The 9833-nt window shown below is 47.5% G+C and overlaps 3 non-coding genes across 3 annotated transcripts; 1 reads left to right on the forward strand and 2 right to left on the reverse strand.

Moving 5' to 3' along the window:
* Window positions 1-237: 237 nt before the first annotated feature.
* LOC131128859 (U2 spliceosomal RNA) lies at window positions 238-419 on the reverse strand. Its single transcript, XR_009129738.1, has one exon. It is a non-coding gene; the product is annotated as a U2 spliceosomal RNA (small nuclear RNA).
* A 6316-nt stretch (window positions 420-6735) lies between these two features.
* Window positions 6736-6899, forward strand: LOC131128840 (U1 spliceosomal RNA). The gene has a single exon (XR_009129724.1). It is a non-coding gene; the product is annotated as a U1 spliceosomal RNA (small nuclear RNA).
* Window positions 6900-7988: 1089 nt separating this feature from the next.
* Window positions 7989-8179, reverse strand: LOC131128853 (U2 spliceosomal RNA). Its single transcript, XR_009129736.1, has one exon. It is a non-coding gene; the product is annotated as a U2 spliceosomal RNA (small nuclear RNA).
* Window positions 8180-9833: the final 1654 nt, after the last annotated feature.

Here is a 9833-nt window from a genome sequence, read left to right on the forward strand (position 1 = left end):
GCAGACTGCAGGAGGCAAGGCTGACAAAAAGTGGCTGACACCCTCTGGAGACCGGCTGCTGCGAGGGAAACGGGGTCCACGGAGTGCGCAGACACAGTGCCCCGCTACCACGAGCCATTTCCTCTGCAGAATTACTGCTCAGGGGGCACCAAACGTGAGCACGTTCAGTGCATTTCTTTCAGCATCATCCACCAGATGCACCCTGCCAGAGTCTGCTGTTGCTGTTTACACAAGAAGGAGAAGTGCACCGTTCCTGGAAGCGCTGCAATACCAGGTCGATGCGTGGAGCGGATGGCGCAAGCCCCAATCGCAGCTCCCTGTTCCAAAAAGCAATTTAATATTTAGTCCCCTGTTGGGGGACGTATCAGATATTAAACTGATAAGAACAGATTTTTTTTTTTTTTTTTTTGAAACTGTTTATTGTCACTAATACAAAATTTCACCACATTTCATTATTTTTTGAAAACTGCCCTTTAAAAAAAAAAGGTAAAATACACACCACATTTAATATAAAAGTGTTCAATTAACTTTTTGTTTTTGTTAAAAACTAGTGCTGTGGGCAGTAAAATGTGTAAAATTTGTACAAAACATTTTAAAATATCATAAAAAAGAAGCTTCAATGTCTTCTGTTGTACAGGAGCGCAGTGAGTCCTTATCAATAGTCTCTACATCCCACTCTCCCAGACAGCTAATCTCCAGGACACTGTCAGGGTACCCTCAGATCCTTATCCTTCTTCTCTTTCTCCTCCTTCTTCTCTCGGAGAGTCAGGCTGCCGCTGCCGAGACCTTTTCAGTGAAGCTCCGGGTGCCACCTCCGGGTGGGCACAGACGATTCTTCTTTGTGGCTGTGTCCTTGGCCCGCCGCTTGCAGCTGTGAGGGTTGCTGCAGCCATTCGGATCACAGCCACGGGGGGGATCTGTCTGTGCCTCCTTACCAGCAAGTTGCGGGAGGTCCAGATGGCGTCTTTGATGGCGGCGAGGGCGAGCCACTGCTTTCCGAAGTCTTTGTCGGTTGACTTCTGGTGGCTCACCCCGTACAGCACAAGCTGTTCATTTAGGACCTCCCTTGCTGGCAAGTCCGGGAAATTTAGGTCGCCGGCTGTCGCCCACAGGTCTACGGCAGCACTGCACTCCCAGAGGAGGTGCCTCACCGACTCTGGTGCGCCACAACCCGGTCGGGGGCAAGTTGGGTTCGCTGACATTCCTCGGGAGTGCATAACAGACCTGACTGGGAGGATCTCGTGGGCCACCATCCATGACAGGTCCCGAAGTCTGTTTGGGAGAGCAGGATGGTTCACATTGCGCCAAACCGATGTGGGCTCGCCGAAAGCAAGCCCGCGCACTGGGCTCACTGGGTCCCGCTCCTGCACAACAGAAATGACAGAGCGATGATTTTTTAAAATGTCTAATGTTTGTCTTTCTAAATTAAAATGTTTTAAAAAAGTCCTTATAAATATATATGCCGGTGGTAAGTTAAAAGCCACAGGTATCGTTAGATCTGTTGGAATCATTTTTAGTTTTCTTAAGTAGGAGCCCATCCAGTATCGTACCAAGGCTTTGGTCTTGGGAGTACTGGATGAGCCCACTGCATTTTCCAGGTGCAATGCTATATATCTTGCGCCTAAAAACAGTTTCAGATCTGGTATTGCTTTTCCACCTTTTTCTTTTGCCTTTTTGAGAGTATCTCTTCTCACTCTCTCCCACTTGGAGCCCCAAAGGAAATAAAAAATGGCTCGATCTAGTTCTAAAAGCACATGTCTTTTGGGGATAAAAACAGAGCTGATCAGTAAAAGCAAAGGTAAAATCACAGCTTTTATGATTAAAACCTTTCCCTCTACAGTCAGTTGTCTTAGTCCCCAAAAGCCCAGTTTGTCTCACTTTCCCTACCACGTCTCCCCAGTTGGTTTCCCCTCCCCCTTCCTTGCCAAATTTAATTCCCAGTATTTTTTGGTCAGTCTGTGTCACAGTCAGGGGAAGTCCTATTTTCTCTGTTGCCGTCCAGGGTCCGTAAAATTGGGCTTGGGTCTTATCCCTATTGAGTTTGGACCCAGAGGCCCCTCCAAACCAGTCAGTCAGGTCCAGTGTTCTGTTAACTGATGAAATATTTGTGCATAAAATGTTAAAATCGTCCATGTATAAAATGCATTTTGTCGTCAGTCCCCCTGGAATAGTCACCCCGTTGATCCATTTGTCCCTTCTCAAAATCTGTGCCAGGGGTTCTATACATAAAATATACAGGAGGGCAGATAACGGACATCCCTGACGGACGCCACAGTTGATTTTAACTGCTTTTGTCAGATTCCCGTTAACCACAAATTTGCTGGTAATATCCTGGTACAGCAGTCCCACCCACGCTACGAACCTTTTTGGAAAACCCACTTTTTGCAGTACCCTAAAAAGGTACTGGTGCGAGACCCGATCAAAGGCTTTCTCAAAGTCTAAATTTAGTACTACTAGCCGAATATTTCTGTCTCTCGCAAGACAGATGGTGTCACGGATCAGCATGAGGCTGTCTGTGATCTTCCTCCCAGGGATGGCACAGGTTTGATCCGGGTTGATCAAGTCGTCTAAAACCATGGTCATACGTGTGGCTAAAAGTTTGCTAAAAAGTTTACAGTCACAGTTTAAAAGGGTGATCGGTCTCCAGTTTTTCAAGTCGGTCTTGTCTTTAGTTTTGTAAAGGAGTGTCACTATCCCTACTCTAAAACTGTCAGGTAGTCGGCTACTTTGGTCAAATTCATTAAAAACAGTGAGTAAGTCTGGTGCTAAAATGTCCCAAAAAGTTAAATAAAATTCCAAGGGAAGACCATCCTCCCCGGGGGACTTCCCTTTCTTAAAAGCCCTGATACATTTATTTAACTCTTCGTGACTAAAATTCTGTGTTAAAACTATGTTTTCATCCACTGTTTTTTCCATAAAATCTAGTGCTCTTGAGATGACCTCTGGGTTTGTATTTTTGATTTCATATAGTTCTTGGTAGAAGAATTCTACCGTTTCATTTATCTCATTTTTTGTCTCCACCATGTACCCGTCTTTGTTTTTTAATTTAAAAATACCTCCTGCTTTGCTCATAATCTTTTTAAAGAAGTACCGGGTACATTTTTCTCCTTCTTCAATTTCTTTTTCCTTACTCCTTAGAAGCACCCCTTTACTTTTAATTTCCGCTAAGGCAGCCATTTCATTTTTTACCTGTTTGATTTCTTCATTCAAATTCAGCCCTTTTTGTGTTAAGTAAAAATAACGTTGTAAACGTTTTTGCAGTCCCAGCATGCATCTCTTTTCTTTATTACATTTTTTTCGCCCTGCTTTTTTAAAAAAGGTCCGGGTCCTTGCCTTCACCATTTCCCACCACTGTGCTCGTGACTCATGCAAGTCTTGAAGGGTCTGCCAGTCCCTGAACCGCTCCCTGTACTGGTTGACCAAATCTTGATCTTCCAGCAGGGAGCAGTTCAGTTTCCACAGACCTCTTCCCACCGCTGCACCAGACGGGAGCGAAAGAGTGCAGGTGAGAACCAGGTGGTCAGAGAAGAAAACAGGGGTCAATCTAGCATCAGTAGGGGCCCAGTCCCGTGTGAATATATAATCTATGCGAGAGGCTCTGGTGCTGTCACCACTGAACCAGGTGAAGCCCTCCTCTCTGGGATGCATGGCTTTATAACAGTCATGTAAGTAAAATCCCTACTCATGTCCTGTAATAAAACTGATGTTTTATCTACTTTAAAATCTTCCCCCACCCCCTTTCTGTCTTTCCTACTTAAAATACAATTAAAATCCCCACCCACTATAAAAGGTACCCGGCCTAGCATGTGGGACTGCAAGTTTTCTAAAAAATCATACCTTTCATTTTTGTCGTTAGAACCATAAATATTTAAGAGGTTAAAATCCTGTCCCATAAAAGTCAAATGTGTTAATAGTGCTCGCCCTTCCCTCACCACAGTGCTCCCCTTTACCGTGACATGTGGGTTTTTTATTAAAATGGCCACGCCATCATTTTTATTTTCATTTGACCCACTCCATAAGGATGTTTGTGGCCACATTTCTTCCCACTGCTTGTAGTTTGTTAAAAAGGGCAAACCACATTCTTGTAATAAAAACACATCTGACTTAAAAGTTTGAAGGAAGGATAAAACACTTTGAGCTCTAACTTTCGACTTCACACTTCTCACATTGATGGTAGAGAAGGTGAGAGTCATAAGTATGATTTTAAAATTAAAAAACAAACTTAAAAGGGCCTAAAAGTTAAATAATTGCTCTAAAATTTATACTGTGACTATGAGATTTCTTGTGAGTGAGGCTCCTCCTTCACTCCAGTGGGTGAGTGTTGGAGGGGAAGAGCCTCCCTTCCCGGCCGACGTCTGGGTGTTGGTCGTTCCTGGAGTCTGCCATTAAAAGTTCGCTTCTCACGAGGGGTTGACTGCAAAACAATATTTAAAAAGGACAATTCATTCGGGGAGCCCGAGGGGAAGACTCGAGGCTCCTCCAGTGAAGAACTGTCAGAGAGAGCCTCAGGCCTTCCCCGCTTCTCTGATAAAACGGAGGAATCCGACAGCTCTGAAGCTAGTCTTTTTGCTTGTTGGCCGCTTGGTGGGATGGGTTCTTCTTCAGATTCAGGTGATGATAGGCTGACTTCCAGGTGAGTGCACCCTTCGCTTGCCAGCAGACCACTCTGAGTCATGGATTCTGGGGCCTCTGTAAGCCCCTCCCTCTGTCCCGCCTCACCTGTTTCTCCTCCAATCACAGGTTTTGGCGGGAGATTTGAATTATTTTGGGTCTCAACAGCCATATTGGCCCCAGCATTTTCCTCTCCATTTCTCTTTTCTTTTCCAGCCTTTAGCTTGTTGGCAAAGGATTTCGGGCAGTCAATGAAGAGATGGTTTGAGTCTCCACAGAGGTTGCACTTTCTGCCATTGGTACATTGTTCAAAAGTATGTCCAATTTCTCTACATTTCCGACACACAGTCTGCTGACATGCCTCTGCCAGGTGCCCGTGCTCTCCACACTTGCGGCAGAGCTTGGGCTGACCCTGGTAGTGTATGTAGCCTCGGTTTTCTCCCAGAACTATCATTGATGGGAGATGTTTCAGACCCTGGAAGCCCTGAGGGTCCTGCCATTGCTGGATGGGGACCCTCCAGGCGCAGTTCCAGATGCCGTCTTCATCCCTCACCTTCATAGCCTGGCCTTTAACCGTGCAATATCTTCCCAGCCAAAAGCAAATGTCATCTGCGGTCACTGTCTCATTAAACATTCTAACAATAACGGTTTTAGCCGCATTGTCAGTCAGTTTTTCAACGTTGAACACAGGCAACTGGGATTTCACATCTTCATAACGCGTCCAAAATTCTCTCAAAGTTGCAGCAGACTGGAAACTTAAGTCATAGCCTTTGTTGTAAGGCAGTGCCAAAATGCAGTTGAGGTCATCAGGTTTAAATTGAAGGATTTTTTGGATGATTTTTCTGGAAAAATCCAATCTGGACAGTCCCAGTGACTCACCCTCCATTTCCTTATATGTGAAACGCACACTGTGGTGCCTCCGCATACCGGCCGACATGGTGGAGGCACCACCAACTGAAATTTTCCTGCTCAATGAGAGTTTTAAAAACAAATAAATACTTAAAAAAGCAATAAATACAAAACATAAAACTTACCTTGCACTGCTGCGGGAATAAGAAAAGTTAAAACACACTGAAAAGCGTAGGAAATTTCCTCCCGAATGTTGGCAGAATTCTATGCACCTGAAGCATACAATTCTCCACCCAAAGGAGGTGACCGCAGTCTTAGCCAAAAGGCCGAGAAGCGATGCCGATGGGCGCTCGTAGGGGAGGAGGGCACTTCCGGCATGACAAGCTAAAGGACCGGTTGCACGCATGTTCGAATAAAATGTAGACGGAACAAACATAGCGTCAGTTATCACCCTTATATCCATTCGCTTAGACAATAGAAAGTGTTTGAATGTGCTGAAGAAGAAATGTGCCCGTGACCCTGATCAGAGACCCCCAGCGAGCCCCAGGTCCTGGAGGTGCCTGGAAGCGCCAACAGCGACCCTGCAGATGTTCACGTTAATCCTGCAAGAATGTGTCAAGAAAAGAACTCGTAAAACAATGAAAGTAATTACTATCTCTCACACACACACACACACACACACACACACACATAGACAAACAGACACAGCTTGCACAACTGCCTCCCCCCAGTGTTGCACGACCATGCCGTAGGGGACCCCTGAAAGAGAATAAAACGAGAGGGGCGTGAACTGCATATTCACAGTGGAGCGGCATGCCACTGGGTATGTGGTTTCACTGTCCTCGCTGCGAGTAACTTTGAATATTGTTCTCTGTCTCTTCTGTATTCCTGCATTTGAGTGTTTTTTTTACAAGTGTCACAGGAGTTTGAACCTGACAACCCACTGACTCATGACGACCTCGCATGTCTACACGTGTCAGGGTTAAACATATTGGCCTCTCATGTTACATGGTGTGACTAGGGACGTGGAGTCAGTACTCCAGTCTCCCCATTGAACGTCTGCAGCAACTGCACTAAGCCACTTGCTGCCGCTGCCTTTGCTCAGAATGAAGTCACACGAGAGCCACACAGACCGACTCCTTGAGACAACCAGAGTACGTTCTCTGAATTTGGACACAGGTCCAGTGGCTGGGCTTGTTGCGGGCGACCTGATGAGACCACCACTTAGCATGTGGCATGTGCGAGAGACTCCTCCGGGCGAGACCGGTCCAATTCATACTTACCTGGCAGGGGAGATACCATGATCAAGAAGGTGGTTCACCCAGGGCGAGGCTCAGCCATTGCACATGGGCTGAGCTGACCTCTGCGAATTCCCCAAATGTGGGAATCTCGACTGCATAATTTGTGATAGTGGGGGACTGCGTTCGCGCTCTCCCCTGATCCCGTGTTTAAAACAAGAGGCAGGTGCAGCGCCGTGCCGAGCTCCTTGGCTTGCGAGTGCAGCCGGACTCGAGCAAGAAACGACCAGGCCAGCACTGCCAACGCTTGCTGGAAAGGTCTGCCCGTCCGCGGGAGACAACCAACCAACCAGCCGAGAGGCCGATCTGCTCTCAGTCAGGAAACCTCAATGAAAAACGGCAACCAGGCAGAGAAAGGGGCGTCGGCCAAGCGCCTCCACTTTACCAGCACACCGGAACCACTGGCCACAGTGGACCAGGTGGCCGTCAGAAACAACCGTCCAACTCAAGCGGAAGCGGCTCAAATTGCTGTTGTCGCTCTCAGCGGCCTTCCCAGCCGCAGAGGCAACTGCTTCGGATCTTTATGTCCAAGGAAGGCAAGCAGCGACACCCAAGATGGAAGCCACAACATTGTGGTTCATGGTAAACCTACCCGCACAGGCCAGCTCCTGCACTTTGAGTCCCTTCGCCCACTGGAACCCGAGCCAGAAGCTGCCAGAAGCGCAAACAAGAGAGCAGAAAATACCGGGTCACTCACTCACCGAGGGTGGCAGACGCACAATTTACAGGCTCTGACCGCCTGTGGCTATCCCACGTGTTTTTTTTTTTTTTTTCCTTTTTTTGTCATAGCCAACACACAAAGGGCCACCAAACGCGACCCTGAGAAGCCAAACGGAAGACGGAAAAGCCCCTTATGCCACTGGTTTGTGGAGGAAACTTGGAAGGCCTCCACCAGACAAGATCATCGTGTCAGATTCCATCCAGCAGTTGATCAATGCGACACTCACAGGGCCCCGGGAAGCGCGCACGAAACCTGAGCATCAGGAGCCGGTGGGAGACTGCAGGAGGCAAGGCTGACAAAAAGTGGCTGACACCCTCTGGAGACCGGCTGCTGCGAGGGAAACGGGGTCCACGGAGTGCGCAGACACAGTGCCCCGCTACCACGAGCCATTTCCTCTGCAGAATTACTGCTCAGGGGGCACCAAACGTGAGCACGTTCAGTGCATTTCTTTCAGCATCATCCACCAGATGCACCCTGCCAGAGTCTGCTGTTGCTGTTTATACAAGAAGGAGAAGTGCACCGTTCCTGGAAGCGCTGCAATACCAGGTCGATGCGTGGAGCGGATGGCGCAAGCCCCAATCGCAGCTCCCTGTTCCAAAAAGCAATTTAATATTTAGTCCCCTGTTGGGGGACGTATCAGATATTAAACTGATAAGAACAGATACTACACTTGATCTTAGCCAAAAGGCCGAGAAGCGATGCCGATGGGCGCTCGTAGGGGAGGAGGGCACTTCCGGCATGACAAGCTAAAGGACCGGTTGCACGCATGTTCGAATAAAACGTAGACGGAACAAACATAGCGTCAGTTATCACCCTTATATCCATTCGCTTAGACAATAGAAAGTGTTTGAATGTGCTGAAGAAGAAATGTGCCCGTGACCCTGATCAGAGACCCCCAGCGAGCCCCAGGTCCTGGAGGTGCCTGGAAGCGCCAACAGCGACCCTGCAGATGTTCACGTTAATTCTGCAAGAATGTGTCAAGAAAAGAACTCGTAAAACAATGAAAGTAATTACTCTCACATACACACACACACACACATAGACAAACAAACACAGCTTGTACAACTGCCTCCCCCCAGTGTTGCATGACCATGCCGTAGGGGACCCCTGAAAGAGAATAAAACGAGAGGGGCGTGAACTGCATATTCACAGTGGAGCGGCATGCCACTGGGTATGTGGTTTCACTGTCCTAGCTGCGAGTAACTTTGAATATTTTTGTCTGTCTCTTCTGTATTTCTGCATTTAAGTGTTTTTTTTTACAAGTGTCACAGGAGTTTGAACCTGACAACCCACTGACTCATGACGACCTCGCATGTCTACACGTGTCAGGGTTAAACATATTGGCCTCTCATGTTACATGGTGTGACTAGGCACGTGGAGTTGTTGTACAATCTGACAGTCCTTTGCTGCCACATCATTCCAGTCGAGGATAATGGACATGACCAGGAAAATGCCAGCTGTGGGATTTCAAGCAGTGCCTTCTGAGAGAAAAGAGTTTTAATCTGGCGCTTGAGACCAATCATCCACACAACCTAAAACAGTGCCCTGATCAGGAAAAAACTGTGACCTTGTGAGGTTTGCCGACAACGTACAGTTTTGGGGGCACTCTTGGTGTCAAGACATCACTGATGGTGGCGATCCATGGGAAGTCATCAGACCAAAATCGTGTCAGAGGATTCATGGGAATTCATGTGAGATCCCCCAAAACCGTGAGCTGCAATACCACTCACGAGTTGACAAGTCTCATGGTTGCTTTTGGCAAACATTTTCCATTGCATTTCGACTGATATACAACGGCATAATCTGTGAGGTTCTACGTTTGTGACAATTTGTTGTGGCCGAGTGGTTAAGGCGATGGATTAGAAATCCTTTGGGGTTTCCCGGCACATCAAATCCTGCCGACAACGCACAGTTTTGGGGGCACTCGTGGTGTCATGACACCTGAGCAAATAGGTCAGCCAGAAGGACCACGATGGACCATCCTAAATCCCACTAAGTCGTGAGCTGGAAGGACCACAGTGGGTAATCCTGAATATCACTAAATTGGCAAGCAGTTGTCCTTGCAATTTAACCACTGGTCTTTCGGGGCAGTCATGGTGTCAGGACGCCTGTGACCACGATGGATCATCCGAAATCCCACTAAGTAGTTGTGAGCCCGAAGGGCCACAATGGGTCTTCCTAAATAAAGCTAACACAGGTTCAAACTAACCGGTTCAAATTCTGCCGACAACGTGCAGTTTTGGGGGCACTTGTGGTGTCAGGACGTCTGTGACAATGGAGATCCAGGTGAAATTGCCTGGATCTTCATGGTTGCTGACTGAATTGGCAGTTTCCCTTGCATTTCAACTGAAAAA

Source organism: Doryrhamphus excisus, chromosome 4, assembly GCF_030265055.1.
Source record: "Doryrhamphus excisus isolate RoL2022-K1 chromosome 4, RoL_Dexc_1.0, whole genome shotgun sequence".
NCBI classification, from domain to species: domain Eukaryota; kingdom Metazoa; phylum Chordata; class Actinopteri; order Syngnathiformes; family Syngnathidae; genus Doryrhamphus; species Doryrhamphus excisus.